Source organism: Protopterus annectens, chromosome 7.part0, assembly GCF_019279795.1.
Source record: "Protopterus annectens isolate FY-2018-M chromosome 7.part0, PAN1.0, whole genome shotgun sequence".
Taxonomy (NCBI): domain Eukaryota; kingdom Metazoa; phylum Chordata; order Ceratodontiformes; family Protopteridae; genus Protopterus; species Protopterus annectens.
Window position 1 is genome coordinate 73,795,657 of NC_056739.1, and position 16,086 is coordinate 73,811,742.

A 16,086-nucleotide genomic window follows, 5' to 3' on the forward strand; every position below is an offset into this window, starting at 1 on the left:
TATCATTCATATCCTTGCATCCAAGATTAGTTTAGTGGGAATATAGTCATTCAACCCAGGCTCTTTGGTTGCATTTAACCTCAGTTACCATTTGACCTCTTTTTCAGCTAATTTGACCTTAACATTTCCTGCTCTTAAATCCACCTTTACTGTTCTAAAATCCCAAACTTAAACACATACTATATAACAAAAGTGCAATATTGTGTTCTAAAGAAGTACATATTTTTTACCACAGAACAAATTAACATATCTATATGTTATATAATGTGTTTTATACGTAAATGTGATATAAATATATATATAAGCACATGCAATTGTTTTATAGGTATACTTAGAAACAGTATGGCAACAGGGTGTAATACAAAACTGTGCAGGTTGAATGAGCAGAATTAATGAATATTCATAAGGTTATGTTTTATTCATGAGAAGGTTAATTGAGCATTCCCATTGGATCTTGACTTTTTTAAAAATGTATTATATAGGGGGGAGTAACACCCATTTCACTGTTCTGCTGAAGTCTGCAGTTAGCAGATGAAAGCGCTTAACCTATGTGTAAAATAGTTTTAAACCTCAGGGGTTCGTTTTTATTTGTTTTTTATTAAAAGTGATTTTTTGAAAGTAAGCATTTGCAATGAGCTATAGTCCTTTTTAATGTATATTTGGTATATATATATATATATATATATATATATATATATATATATATAGATATTTGGTTATATTCACTAGTTCTAATACAGTTGGTTTAGAGTTTGATTTCCATTTTCTAGTGATTGATTTTTTTTTTTGGGCAGCCAGCATAATTAGACTCAGCAAGGCAATTCCGATTCTGTATCATAGCTCAGAAAAATAGTTTCCCTCGTTACACCAATTTGATGCTCACCCAGTATTTCAGACAGAGCAGTGTACAGGGAATCCTTAAAGTCTGCCAACTCATTACACTCCCAGAAAATATATTCCCAATTACCTCTTTTTTCCCCATCAAACCTCCAATATTTGCTGTCTACCTGAGGAAAACTTTTCTTGAGTCTAACTGGGGTATAAAAATATCTGTGTAAACACTTCCAAGCAAAAATCCTAAATCTTTTAGACTTTGTTGCACATTTGGTAGAAATAGACACACTCCCATTATTTCTTTGTGAATTGCTTATCCAACCTGTCTTCCCAATCCCTTCTAACCTCCTCTGATTGATTCTTAGAATTGTCATGCAATATTTCATATCCTCTATTACTGATTTCTTTTTTAACAGCAGCTTCTGTTCTAGATCCTACTAAAACATCTACCAGTGCTGGGCTTTCGTTTAGGACCTACCTCCAGTTTTTTTCTCTTTGCCTATACAGTGACATCAATGTTTGATAGATAGGCAATCTCTAACCTACAGTCCAAATAATTTCTTGGCATCCTCCCATTCTATCACCTTTCCCTCTCTAGTTATTTGCTCCCAATATTTTGGATCCTTTGCCAGTTTTCTCCAATAAAATCCAGCCCCCTCTTGCCTACTGTCTGAATCCCTAATTGCAGTCATCCCTATCGGCAGAATCTTCTTTCTCAAGTCCTGTGTTGGCTTCGTTCTTGGAATACTTTCTTCTACTTTATGAATATAATATTCTGTATGATTATTGTTATTTTCCTTAAGGGACTGCATCCAAAATCCCAGTCTCTCCTTGCTTATTCAGCTTCCCCCGTGTTTCATCATCATCCCTTTTCACTTTGAATTATAGTTTTCTGCTTGTGGTATGCATAGAATTCTTAACTGTGTAGCTCTGAAATACCCCTTCAAATCGAGTAATCACAATCCGCCCTGTTCTACTGGAAAAATCCGCCTAACACACTTGACTCTTGCTGTCTTTCCCTCCCAGATAAAGTCCTTCAGCTCTGTATTAATTGCTATCCACATCTTCTCCTCTGGTTGGTAAAAATAGGCCTGACCTGCGTATAAGACTAATGGGACTAAAAACATTTTAACTTCTTGTATCTTACAAACCATACCTAAATAACAAAGCTTCCATTTTCGCAGTTTTTGTATCATCTTTTGCTTAATCTTTTCCCACTTATCCTTAGCTGCCACACCAGAATAATTTTCAATCCATACTCCTAAATACTTCATTTTATCATGTCCCCATAAATATGGATATTGCTGAACCAATTCATATGTGGGTACATAACTTACTGCGATTGCCTTTGTTTTAATTTCATTCATTTTGTAATCTGAAAATATCTGAAGCTGTCTCAAAATGTAACACAACACTGTAATGTCTCTTTCTGGTTTTGACAGGTATAAAATAATATCATCTGCAAATACAGACAGCTTTTCTTGACTACCATACTAATTATATCCTTGAATTTCTGTGTCCCTTATTTTCTTTGACAGTGGTTCTAAATATAATGCAAATAATAAAGGGGAAAGAGGACAACCCTGCCTGGTTCCTCTGCTCAAGCAGAAATTATCAGAGAGGACCACACCCACTTTAATTTTTACCTCTGATCCCTGATATATCCTCCTAATCAACATTATAATTTTTCAGGAAATGCAAATGCTTCCATTGCTCTGCTCATAAAGTCCCAGCTTACTCTGTCAAATTCTTTTTCTGCGTCAAGATCCACCAACAATGGTATTTTCTTACATCCTGCTTCCCTCTTTACCACCAGTGTTCTGTTAATGTTGTCAAATGTTTTCCTCCCTTCCACGAAACCACATTGATTCATATCTGTCAATTTTGGCATTACTTTTGTCATTCCTTTAGCCAGTATAGACATGAACAATTTATAATCATGGTTTAGTATCGAAATGGGCCTGTATGACGCTGGATCTGATGGGTCTTTACCCTCTTTAGTTATTACAGCTACCGTTACTTTCTTCCAAGATGTTAGTACTTCCCTACTCTTAAAATGCTGTTTAACAAAACCTTCCAGACTTTTATAAGTTTTTCCCTCCTAGCCTCCAAATTTCCACGGGAATACCATCTATTCCTGGGGACTTTCCTGTAAATTGGATAATCATCACAATTTTTATCTCATTTCCTCCTTTCATAATTGTTAGTAATTGAGCCTCATCTACCTCTAACCTTGGCAAATTTAACCCTTCCATAAACATTTCCATTTGTATCTTTTCTTGATTTCCATATTTATCTGCTTTATGCAGACTTTCATAGAATTTCCAAAATATTTTGTAATACCTCTATAGAATCTCTTGTTACCTTCCTTGTTATAGGCTCCCTAAGCTTGACAGTCCTTTCTACTTTCTGTTGATTGAGTCATTGTCCTAAAAGTTTTTGTGCTGTAGTGTTATTATAAAAAAAACAGTTGCTTAAGAGTAATCTTTCTAAAATCATGTATATTATCGAGGTAATCCCTTATTTTCTGTTTAGCATTCTGCAGCTGATCCTCTTCTTTGTCTGTGAGATTCCCCCTATTCTGCAATACTTTAACATTTGTTAGCCCCTCTAAATAATTATTGTTGCTTCTTAACCATAGCTCGCTTTATTTAATTTACACCATATTTTTAAACTCCACCTTAATTTTATCCCACTCCCTAGCTATATTTTCAAAAGTAATGTATATCCTCTAATATAGCTCCTGAATAATCTCCACTACCCATTCCTTAAATTCCTCTCCTTTCAACAGATAGGTGGGAAAGTGCCAGGGTCTCATTTTTATTTCATTACCCTGCATTTTTATTTTAGTTATTACTGACACATGATCTGAAATAGTTATTGGGTGCATATCAAAACCTTCAATTAAATGCACATGTTCTTGTGAAATATAAATTCTGTCTAGCCTAGCCCAGTTTTTATATCTTGGGGAATACATATGTAAATTCACTCTGAACTCCTACTACTGATTTCACATCTTCCATGCCAAATATTTTCATAAATTTCTTTAAAAATCTACTCTCCTTTGTTATACTTTCCTTTCTGGGCCCCCAGACATATATTCACTGCTCCATATCAAATTCCAGTCCCCACCTATGACTAATATTCCTTGCTGAAAACTAATTAGGATAGCATAATGGTTAAGGTGTTTACCTGGCAAACACAGTAATTGGCTAGGCTTAAAATGGCCCACAAGGGGCAATTAGTCTAGTAGTAACCTATGAACCTATGAATTATTTCTGCCAGAATTTTCTTAAGCTCCATTATAGCAGTTTTAGGTGGAATATAAATACATGCCAGTGTAATCCTCCTCCCTTGCCAGTAGCCCCTTAGCACTAGAAATCTGCCATTATTATCTTTTTTTTTATCATCTTCTATCACTTTTGGAGCTCCTTTTGCAATTAATATAAGTACTTCTCTTTTCCTTTGTCCCAGATATTCCACTGAATTACCATCCTGAAAACTTTTATTTATCAGATTCACATGTTCACTTCTTTCCAAGTGTGTCTCCTGTAACATAGCTATTTCACTCTACATTTTTAATATAGTTCACTATTCTTTCTTTTTTTATTTATCTGTGAGACTATTGACATTTAAAGACATTACAGAAAGCATCATTGTATTAAAGTTATTATTCTCACCTTTTATGTATAATACTTTTTTGTTAAATGTCTAGTTCCAGCATTTGTGTTACATGCATTCACTTTTTGGCTGGTTGAACTTTTATATAGTTGTTTCTGGTCATATCCATTTGAGCCTATGTTACATCTTACAAAAGTTTTGTTTTATTGAAAGCCCTCAAAAAAAAAAAAAAAAAAAAAAAAACAAATGCCCATTAAACCTATTAATTTCATGTTAACATACAAAACTATGTACATCTTCAAATATTGAAGTTTTACCCTTCAAATAGGAACAGATGTCCCAAACTGACAGCCACATTCATAGACTTGAGTTAAGTTAACCTAAAAGAAAGGTTATCCATGCTAAGACAATTGGTGCAGCATATGCTTCTACTAAGTGCTAATTGGTTTTGGCTTATGTTTATAGATCTCCCAGCTGTGATAACCCCTGAATGATTTCAGAGAACATTATCTCCTAGCCATGTTCTCCTTTTTCCCGCAGCCAATCACTCTACCAGTCTGCAGCAAATTTCTCTTTATCAGATTGTCTCCATGGAGGCATGAGACCAGACAGTCATTTTCTTTTTATCAGATTGTTTCCATGGAGACATGAGGCCCAGATACAGGATTGCTACTAAGCATACATTTATTTGCTAGAAAAAATCATAATAATCAATATTTGTTTTTCATGTACTTGCTTTTTCTTAAAACTTGCTACTAAATCAGTCTAAGGTCCTTAATACAGTCATTCCTCCATGTAACAATGAGAACAAGCAGATTCATTTTTCCTTCGCCATGGTCTTTTAACCAGGCTTCCTTTTTTTTTACATTACAGTGCATACACTTCTTAAAACTGTACAAGAGGAAAGAGAGAAGGGAGAAAGAAAGGGAAAAAAGAACAAAACAAGAAAACTATTAAAATGCACAGGGAAACAACCAAAAAAGTTTAATTGCCACTTTTGTCAAACAACGTCATCAGAAATGAAAGAAACTTGAATACACATCACATTATATACAAAATGCTAACCAATAAAATACTAGAAACTATTAGTAAAACAATTAAATGCTGTCAATTAGAAAAAAATACTAGCACTCTCTTAAAGTACCCTGATTTTAAAAGACATTTGATGTTGTTTCATTTAAACCTGGGGAGACATCAGCCCTTAATTTAGCTTGCTATTCGACCTCTCTTTTCTCAACAAAATTTGTATAATCGCCACCTCTCCTGCTTTCTTAAGCTTGTTCTAAAATAGCAAATGTGATTTTTTAAAAACTTTCACACAGGATGGAATGTCTGTAGAGAGCATTTTTCATATATTTGGTTTTAAGTGCATAAAGATGTTCTCTTATTCTTTGCCTAAAACTACTAGTTGTCATTCCTACATAAAAACCAGTACAGCCAGAATATAGCCCAATATAAACAACCCCTGTTGTACTACAAGTGAATCTTCCAGATGCTTTTATGGTACGTGGAACATGACCCAGCGAAACAAATGGCCCTTCATTAATAAACCTGCAGACATTACACCTATAACATTTGTAAGTACCTAAAGGTTTAGTAGTACTTGGAGGTTCAACTTTGGTACTATCTTGTTTTAACATGTACCTAATACACTTGTCTTTTTATATATACTTTTTTGCATTTATCTGTATGTCCATTGACATTTAAAGACATTACAGAAAGCATCATTGTATTAAAACCTTGTTATTGCCACCTTTTATGTATAACAACGTTTTTGTTAAATGTCTAGTTCCAGCTTTTGTGTTACATGCATACAGTTTGGCAGGTTGAACTTTTATACAGTTGTTTCTTGTCATATCCATTTGAGCCTATGTCATATCTTACAAAGCATTTTGTTTTATTGAAAGCCCTCAAACAAAAAAACAAACACAGCCCAATAACCCTCTAAAACCTTGTTAACTTAATACTAACGCACAAAAACTGTATGTGTCTTTAAATATTGAAGTGTTATCCTCTTAATAGAAACAAATGTTCCAAACTGGCAGCTACATTCATAGACTTGAGTTAACCTAAAAGAAAGGTTATCCATGCTAAGACACATGGTGTAGCCTGTGCTTCTACTAACAGCTATCTTGTTTTGTTTTATCTTTATAGCTCTCCCAGCTGGAAAAACACTTGAATGCTTTCAGAGAACATTATTTCCTAAACAGTTTTTCTTTATCAGATTGTCTCCAAGGAGACACGAGGACCAGATACAGAATTACTACTAATTCTACTATGTGTTTTCTGGTTTTTGCCTTATCTTTATAATTCTCACAGCTGGGAAAACACCTGAATGCTTTCAAAGAACATTATCTCCTAGACACTTTCTCTTTGTCAGATTGTCTCCATGGAGACATGAGGATCAGATACAAAGTTGCTACTAAACATACATTTATTTGCTAGAAAAAATGTATAATATTCAATGTTCTTTTTCATTCACTTGTTTTTTCTAAAAACTTGTTACTAGATCAAGGTAAGGGCCTTAATCTAATTATTCCACCATGCAAGAATGAGAAAAAGCAAAATAATTTTTCTTTTGTCATGCTCCTTTAACCAGACTTCTCTTTATCCTTTTGTTTTTACATTGTGGGGACCACACCTCACAAAACTGAACAAAGAGAAAAACAGAAGAAGGGAGGAAAAAAACACCTGCCCACAATAGTATCCCCATTATACTCAAAAACAACTGTGAAAACTTCACTTTATGGCGTGCAAAGAAAATCATACACTATAAAAATAGTACTATTAAGAAAAAATAGTTTTACTTACAGTTAATTTTCTCTCTCCTCTTCACCTCCCCCAAGTATTTTCAGAACATTAATGACATGAAGTAGGGCATATGCTTAGAGTCTCCCACAAGTCCAACAAAGTCCAAATAAAGTCCAATATTTCCAGATTTTCTTGTCCTGTCATATTTCCCAAACATAATTATTGCTTTGTAATCCCACATTTGTCAATTTCCAAGTTACTTGTTTTATTCCTGTTCATCACCATCTCCCAAATCCTGCCTCTGCTTAATTTTTATTTATTTAGCATTTGTTTACCAGGAACGTCCAACTTGGAACAAGCCAATTTTCAGTGAAGGCCTGGGGAGAAATGCTCCAGATGCATGTGTTTGTAAAGTGGAAGGAAACCAGAGCACCCAGAGTAAACCCACATGAACACAGGGAAGACATGCTGACTCCACACAGAAGGCACCCCAGCTGAGAATCTAACTGGAGAATCTCTTGCTGTGAGGCGACAATGCAAACCTCTGTACCACTGTGCCTTCCGAACGTCCAATGAATTTTCAATTCTTCTAGTCAACTTTCATGCTTCCTTCCTTCTCTCCAATGTTTTCCATTGAAACATTGAGAAAGGTTTCACTGGAACAGTCTCTTTGTGGTGTTTATGACTAGAAGAACAAAAAGCAGAATATCCTTCTGTTTCACAGCTCACTTTTTCTTGGACAAACTTTTGTATTTCCTCCTAACAATAAAATGATTTTGTCTCGCCAAGGAAGAATATTTTGAAGATTGCTGGGTATAGCAGTTTGAATCTCATGCCTGCTTCTCAACATTCCCTGTTTAGTGGAATAAATGTATTTCTCTTCTGCCTGGTGTACAGTGAGTAATCATTTTCCACAAACACTCTGCTGTCTCCCACTTTTAGTACTTAGTACTTTGTCCTTCTGCCACAGTGTTGTCAGAATCAACTCCTGCTGGTAGAATTACATTTTTACTATCAAAGGTCCAGGTCAGTTTGGAGCATACACACAATGTGCCCTTTCAATTAACAACTCCTGCTGTGAAATACCAGTCCAGTTGCTTATTTGTGCTTTCATAAAATTAATATTGTCTGTTCCTTCCAGCTTCTCTGGTACAACAGAAAATGTCATGTTTTCCCTATGTGCTTTGCCCTCTAATTCTATTATTTTTTGAAACATCTGAGCAGTCTCATATTCAGCTAGCCTTTTCTTCATTTTGACTCTGATTTTTTTGCATTTTTATCACTTCATCCGAATATTTGTTTAAAATGTCTTCAATTTTTTTTCTAGCTATTTGTTATTTGAGTAGATATACTCCATCAGTGTTTTGTTTACTTTAATTAGGTCTATGTACGGTTGTCTTATACTTCCTTCTAGGTTACTGGAAGTCATGTTTGGATCTTGCACTGCTTTTTTCCTGAACAGCTGAAAAACTTTTCCCGGTCAGTATTTTTTTCCTCACCTTTTGTAGCTGATTTCCTTCATGTCCTCTGTATTTCTTTTTTCCTGGCATCCAGGCAGTGCAAATCTTACCTTCCAGTTATTGAAATTGGCCTTCTCTGCTGAGTTTCTGTTTTCACACTGGGAGAGATAGGATTATGCTGTTACTCAATGTGCAACCATCTTAGAAGTCCTAAGGTTTCCATGATTTCGATCAAATTGTTAGTCATTGTCCTGCTTGCTAGGAACTGGATATGCTTTATTTTCCTTGTATTCCATCATGCTTTAATTTATTCATTCTGTTTTTTAAATTTTATTACAGTGCTGCTCCATAGTCTTAAAAATATTGGTGTTCATTTCTAAATTCATATCAAACAGGAGTTTGTTGGTAATATCATTTTCCAATTTCTTAATCTCCTATTCCAATTTACTCATCTTCCTGGAATTATCACTGATGAGTAAATTCATATAATTCAATCCGGTCTGATCAAATAACTCCAACAATTCACTGTGTAACACAGAACCTTCAGTCAACTCATTCAGTAATTTAAAAATATGAAGGTATTTAGGGATCTGCTTCCTTCATATACAGTTGTTGAAAGAAAGAAAAAAAACATTGCCCACCTAAAGCTCCCTAATTTTGTTTTTGGGAGTTTTCAAACCTTAACATCCTAGACTGAAGGTTCTCATTATTGTTGAAAGCCTCAGTGGTACTGCCTGTCTGGAAGGTAAAACTACGTTTAAACCAGTCATTTAAACTATTGGTTGGGTTTTCATATCTTGTTCGCATTCTTTTAGCTCAACCCCACACCTGACACCATCTTTAACAATATTAGCATAAGAGGTTACAGTAGTCTGACATCGTAAAGCCACGTCTGCTCCTGCGGCATCAGTTGTACGCTGGAACCCTAGGTAATGAGGATGTTGCCTGGAACCCTTGTCAGGAAATGAATGATTCAGTAACATGTCCATTTTGTTGGTCATTTGAATTAACAACTCTTACAGCTCACTGGACTTAGTCAAACCAGTCCCTCATGTTGAGGAGTGCTGCTAATCAACAACACTTTGATCTCCTCTTAACTCTTTCATTCCACTGGAAGTTCATCAGAATAAATACAAACATCATATCCTACTCCCTTTTATACACAGACAGCCGAAGTCAATTTCATTAGCCATACCATTAAATTCAGTTCATTAACAGCTGTTAATAATACATATATTGTTCTGGATTTGTCAAATACAGTATAATACATACCTCTCAACTGTATAGATTTTTGCAGAATGTTCAGATTTTTCCTCATATTTTTGGTCTGCTCCTCAAACAGATTTGTTTTTCTGGCAAATCACTGGCAAATCATTGACGGCTGGAGTCAGAAAATAATGACAGACGTTTGAGTTACAGACTTTATACTCTTCAGAAAATGCATGCTAATGCAAAATTTGTTATTCTATCAACTTTCTATGTTTGTAAGAGCAATATTTAAAAATGTCCCTATTTTTGGGCCTTTGTTCCCCCATTATATATAGCTCTGTCCAGATTTCTCAGTCTCACAGGTTGAAAGGTATGGTATGATATAATTTGCAAACAATGATATTTCCCCATGAGAGCCATTGCAAACAATGCCAATTTCTCATGAGAGCCATGCCAGTTGTATCCTTGAATTTGGAAACCTTTTGTTTTTCTAGCTAAAGGCTCCAAGTATAAAGCAAACAACAGCTCTATTATTTTCTTATGGAAAGCAAATCATGTTATTCCCTTGCTCATAAAATCCCACCAGACCCCATCAAATGCTTTTGCTATGTCCAGATTTTCCAACAGTAATGACACATTCTTATGTTCAGATTCCTTCTGTATTACCATTGCTTTTATTTGTTATCAAATGCCTGTCACCCACCTACAACACCACAGTGATCTATATTTGTCGATTTTGGTAACTTTTTTCTTATTCTTTTTGCCAATATAGACATAAATACTTAATAATTGTGGCTTAATATTGAAATTGGTCTATATAATAGAGGGTCTACTGGATCATTTCCCACTTTCAGCAATACTACCACCACTGCATTTTTCCAAGAGTTAGGCACATCTCCCCTATTCAGAACATTATTAAACGATTTCTTCCAAATCTTACCTCCTGGCTTTCATATTTCTACAGGAATGTCAACCAGTCCTGGAGATTTTCACCCTGACTAGTTATACATCACATTTTTTATTTCTTCCTTTTTATTCTAACAGTTATTAAGCATCCTCTTCCTCTGACATAGGTACATTTAAATATTCTATAAACATTTGCATGTGCACCCTATCATGATTTCCCAGGTCTTCTGATTTATATAAATTTTCAAATCATCCCTAAAAGCAGAGCTCCATATAAAAAGGCAGTTAGAGCACCAAAAATCAGAGTTTTCTTGATGCCGACATGTGATCTTTCTGCAGGCTTCATGGAACTGATAATCAACTAGCGATCCTTTAAGGCTGGGCAGATAAGACCTTTACTGCGGAAATTCTTCCTCTGTATTATTTTTCTGAGGAAAACTAGTGCTTTTTTCTGTAAAAAATAATATTATTTACACAAAGGAAATTAATTTTATTTGGACTGTTATTCTGTACCAAGGGATTTTATTTCTGTGTTTGCTTCTGGAAACATATTGTGTTTAATTCTGTTTTTTTTTTAACTTTTTCTAATACTCTTGTATAGAGTTTAGGGGTTGGATCAGCACCTGGTGCTTTTGAGGACAATCAAGGTGTTTATAACTTCAAAACCACTTTTTTATCTTGAATTGAGTTTGCCAGCTCTTATAGTTAGCCATCTTTGAAACTTCTTATGTGGCCAGACCTATGGAGCAATTACCATTCATCTCAGTTCTTTATTCCGCCTGTCTGCAAAAAGAAGAACGTTGTCAAGAAGCCATTGGGTGTCATATCAGCTCTGAGTTTGCCTCAGCTGCTGATGGGTGACTCTGCCCTGCCCAGATTTGTTTTTTCAGACTGTTCATTTCCCCCCTGTCCTGGTGGTATAACACATAGATTCACCTAGGATCAGGGAATTTGTGGGCTAGGACGAACCACTGTTGTTGGTTTCTGGAGAAGGGGTGGGTGAAGGTCTGCCACATAGCTTGGAAAGGGAGCCTGAGCCCTAGGAAAGTGTGCCTGCTTTGCATTGGTCCTTTTCCATGGATTGTTCCAGGAAAAGAAAAGAAAAGAAAAAGTAAAAAACTTGGCTTCTCCTGTTTCTGTTTCAATTGAGAAGGAAGATTTGCTGGGATTTGCTATATGATTAATTTCTGCTTTTTCTTTCCCCACTTCCTCTTCAGAAAATAAAATAAAAAAAATAGTCCCTTCTCTTTCTGACACTGATTTCCTGTAAAAAGAGCAGGGATTGGATGCTGAATGCTGTGCTTCAGGAGTTTCTTCACAACCTAAAGATTCTTATTCTGAGGAAAGTGTTCTTCAGATTTCCCTACTGAAGAACTTTTTTTTTTCTGAAATTTTAAAATGAAAAGAGTTTTTTTTCAGTGGGATATAAATTTATTGTGATTTATTACAATTGGGTATTCCCCAATCTACATAGATTCCTCCTGTTTTATCTTAAATAATGTTTATAGCTAGCTTGTAGTTTATCTGATATTCACCCTACTACTCCTATGAAGTCTGATAGGTTATATAAGATATCTCAGATTCACAAATACTTATTTTCTAACCCTAAAGCAGAACATGCAGTGATTTCCCTATCCAAAACTATTTCTCCTAGGCAAATTACTAATACCACTTCCATTTTTTCTTACAAGGATGGGAAAATTTTTGACAAGTTTGGGAAGGAGGTTTATTCTTCTGCCATTTTAACATTCAGAATTTTAAATTAACAACTAAATACTCCTTTTAGCACACACTGGAGCCACAACTTATTTAGTGTTTTCGATTTTTATTGTCAATACTTTTTCTGAAGTCCCATGGTTCCATAAAAGAATGTCAGGTTATTAATTTAGATTTTCTTTGACACTCACACTACAAAACTGTTTTTTTTTGTTTGATTCAGAATTAATTTTAAAGGTTTTACCTTTACCTTAAAAGGCAATGAAAAACCTAATAGTCTTCCCTCTTCTGAAGTAAAAACATTCTTTGAATTCCTCTTTACTTTTTACGTCTGATGTAAAGAAAAAGTAATTTAAAGTGTTGCTATGATCTTGCTGATCCTGTCTCCAGAGCTGCTGATTCTGGGTCAGGCATGAGAAGAGTTGTTTGCTTGCTTTCACAAATCCTCCTGAAGATGTTAACATTAAATTCTTTTCTGGATGAGAACATTCTGATTGGCCCTTCTTCAGCTGATCTGCTTAAGATATTTGATAAGGCAGAAAGTTGATTCAAGGGATGACTTTTCAAAAAGTAATTGAAGTAGCAAGGTACCAACAAACAGAATTTTACAAATCAACCGCAAAAAGAATGGGAACTCCTCTCAAAGTCAAGGACAATCCAATAAGTCAGAATGACTATTTGACTCTTCAGGTTCAACCCCATGCCCCAGAAATCTCTCCCTCACATTCTCTCTCTCTCTCTCTCTCTCTCTCTCGGAATCTACACCTTTATTTATTTGTTTATTTTATCTATTTTATTTCTGTTTGTTGAACAGGTAAGTGAACTAGTCTACTGACCCTTTTATACTGTGACCCAGGATCAAACAGCAATAAGACAATACAATTAATATTGGAGAGTACACAATAAAGTTAAATATATAATGGGTAGACCATGAGAATCAGGCAATTGCAAAAAATTCAACTGTAGCATAATAATTGAAGAATACAAAATCAGCACAGAGACTAGCACAATAAGACATTCATTAACAACATTCACTAATGTAGAAATGCATAATTTAGACAGAGGAGATGTATATATACACTATATACCATTGTCTGTGAAACAATTGCATTTATTTTGCTTCACCGTGTAGGTGAGTAGAGATTTTCTAGAGTGGTTGTTGATATGATTTAATTTAGTAAATGTTTCCATGTAGCAAACCTTATATGTAAGAAGGGCTTTTTTTCACCAAATATGGTCTTTAATCTGTGCCTATTGAGCATGAAGCTATCATTTTGGGTAAGCCTTAAGTGGTATGGCAGTACCCTGAAGGGTAGTGTGCTTTTTAGAAGTGGACAGAATCCTAGAATTATAATCATGAAAACAAAGCAGCTGAAAAAGAAATATGCCCCGTCATTAACTGATAGTAGAGTTCCTTAATGGTCACAGTGGTGGGTTTGGGAATTTGCTAGCAAGGCAAATCTGAACATTTTTTTTTTTTTTCAACTTGGATCCTTTGGGTGTTGCAAGCAGAGTATAGAGTCAGTGTACATAAGCAGTATTCAAACTTAGAAAGAAGGACAATTTAGCTATAGCCTCCTTAAATACTAGAGACAGAAGGTGGAAGATTTTATAACATAGCTTGAGCTAAGATATGGATTTATTTATAATGTTATCTGTGTGACTGGTGAAGGTAATTGAGAGGCCAAGTGTGACCCCTAAGTATTTAAATTCAGATACATCGTCAATTTGAGCATATCTGAACAATCCTACCCTGGTTTGTGATTTATTGATCTTTGCTGTTAAAAAGACATGTGACTGTGAGTGATAGCGACCAGAAGCTACTGCATGCGACGTAAAGGAATTACAGCTTTTGTGTGGCTTGCAGAACTTGTATGGTCAGAACAACTTTACTGTACTTACTTTAGTATTCAGTTGTATGTTGCTTGTGTGATTTTTGTCATAGAAGTTAAATTCTGTGGTTACTGATTATATTATTCTTTTCTTTTAAGATATTTTATTCATTTGAAGCTGAATATGGATTACTTAAATGAGTATGCAATTAGTGATTTGATAATGCACAAATATCTTGTACTGTGTAATAAATGCTATGCATATTTTAAGGTAACAGCTGATAACACTGGTGATCTGTGTTCCTCGTGTCAAAAGCTGGATGATTTGCTTACCGTTGTTAGAAGTAAATCCAGACTTACAGATGATGATTGCACTTGTGCAACTGGCATAGCTTGGAGAACTGTTGTTTCATATATTAATGACCGGACTGATGGACTAAGTAATGTTAGGCTTAGAACAGATACAACACATTTAGGAAATGATGCATCTGTTGTCTGCAAAGATCATTTAACCCCTATGAAACAAGACAATGCCACTGACAACTTTGGAATTCTGGATGCAAGTATTCAGCAGTCTGAGGATCCAGATCGTTTAGAAGAAAACAAAAAGAGAAGGAAAGGAAGAAGTTCTCAACAAATAACAAGGAAGAAAAATAAACTGATTAATGTCTGTAAAGTAAAGAGAATACGTAGTAAAAAGGACACTGCTTTGTTGTGTAACACATGGTACAGGAATGATAACCTTCAGTCTACAGAAAAAGGCATCATTTTTCCAAAAGAGAAGGTAGAAAAAAGAGGAAAGGACAGGTGAAAAGGAAGAAATCAAAGTTCAATGTGGAAGAATTGAAAAACATTACTGTAAGAAAAAAGAAGAGAAAGACTACATGGCTCAAGCTGTGGATTTACAATGCCAGCTGGATGAGAATTTAATACACAATGAAAATAGTGGGATTAAGACTAATAGTGATGAAGATCTATCCTTTGTGACAACTGATAGAGCAGATATTACTGTATTAGAAGTTAAAGATTCTTCAGAGCAGGTCAACAAAGATATTCTTGTAATTGGTGATTTAGTTATTAGAGGAACTGATACTTATATTTGCAGAGAAGATAATGAACATCGAATAGTGTTGTGCTTGCCAGGAGCAAAAATAGAAGATGTGAAACAAGCCTTGAAATGCCTTAATGTAAGGAAGTAGAGATCTGTTTTTATTCTGTCAGTACAAATGATCTCATCCGCAAGGACTTCCTGACTGTTAGAAGGGAACTAACAGCCCTCTTAGATAGTATAGCTTGTACTGTTTGCTACTGTTATATTTAAGTGTGTATCAGTTCTCCTGTGTTAAATCGACCTAAACAGAGTTTAAATATCTTTAGCATTGTCTGGTTACAGGTTTTGCTGTATCCAGATCTGTTTGTGTGATTCCTGTGTTTCCTGCTACTCCATCTTGTGTTGGCCAGGGCCTGCCTGCACTTAGTGAGAGTAAGTGAACTGGTCTGGCATAGGGTATTGAGCTAAGAGCTCAGGGACAACTGTTGTTTGGTCAATTCCAGTGTTTCTATTTTGCTTTCGTTGTGGTATTTAAACCCAGCATTTGTATGGGTTTGTGCTGGTTTGCCTATCATGCACCGCCGCTGCGCTGTTTTAACCCTTTGTGAGGTATCTCAGTTGCATTTTTGCCCTTACCAGCACTCCTGTGTAAGTGAGGCCCTCGCTTGCAGCTATTGTATTGACTTTATCCAGCCCTCCTCATACC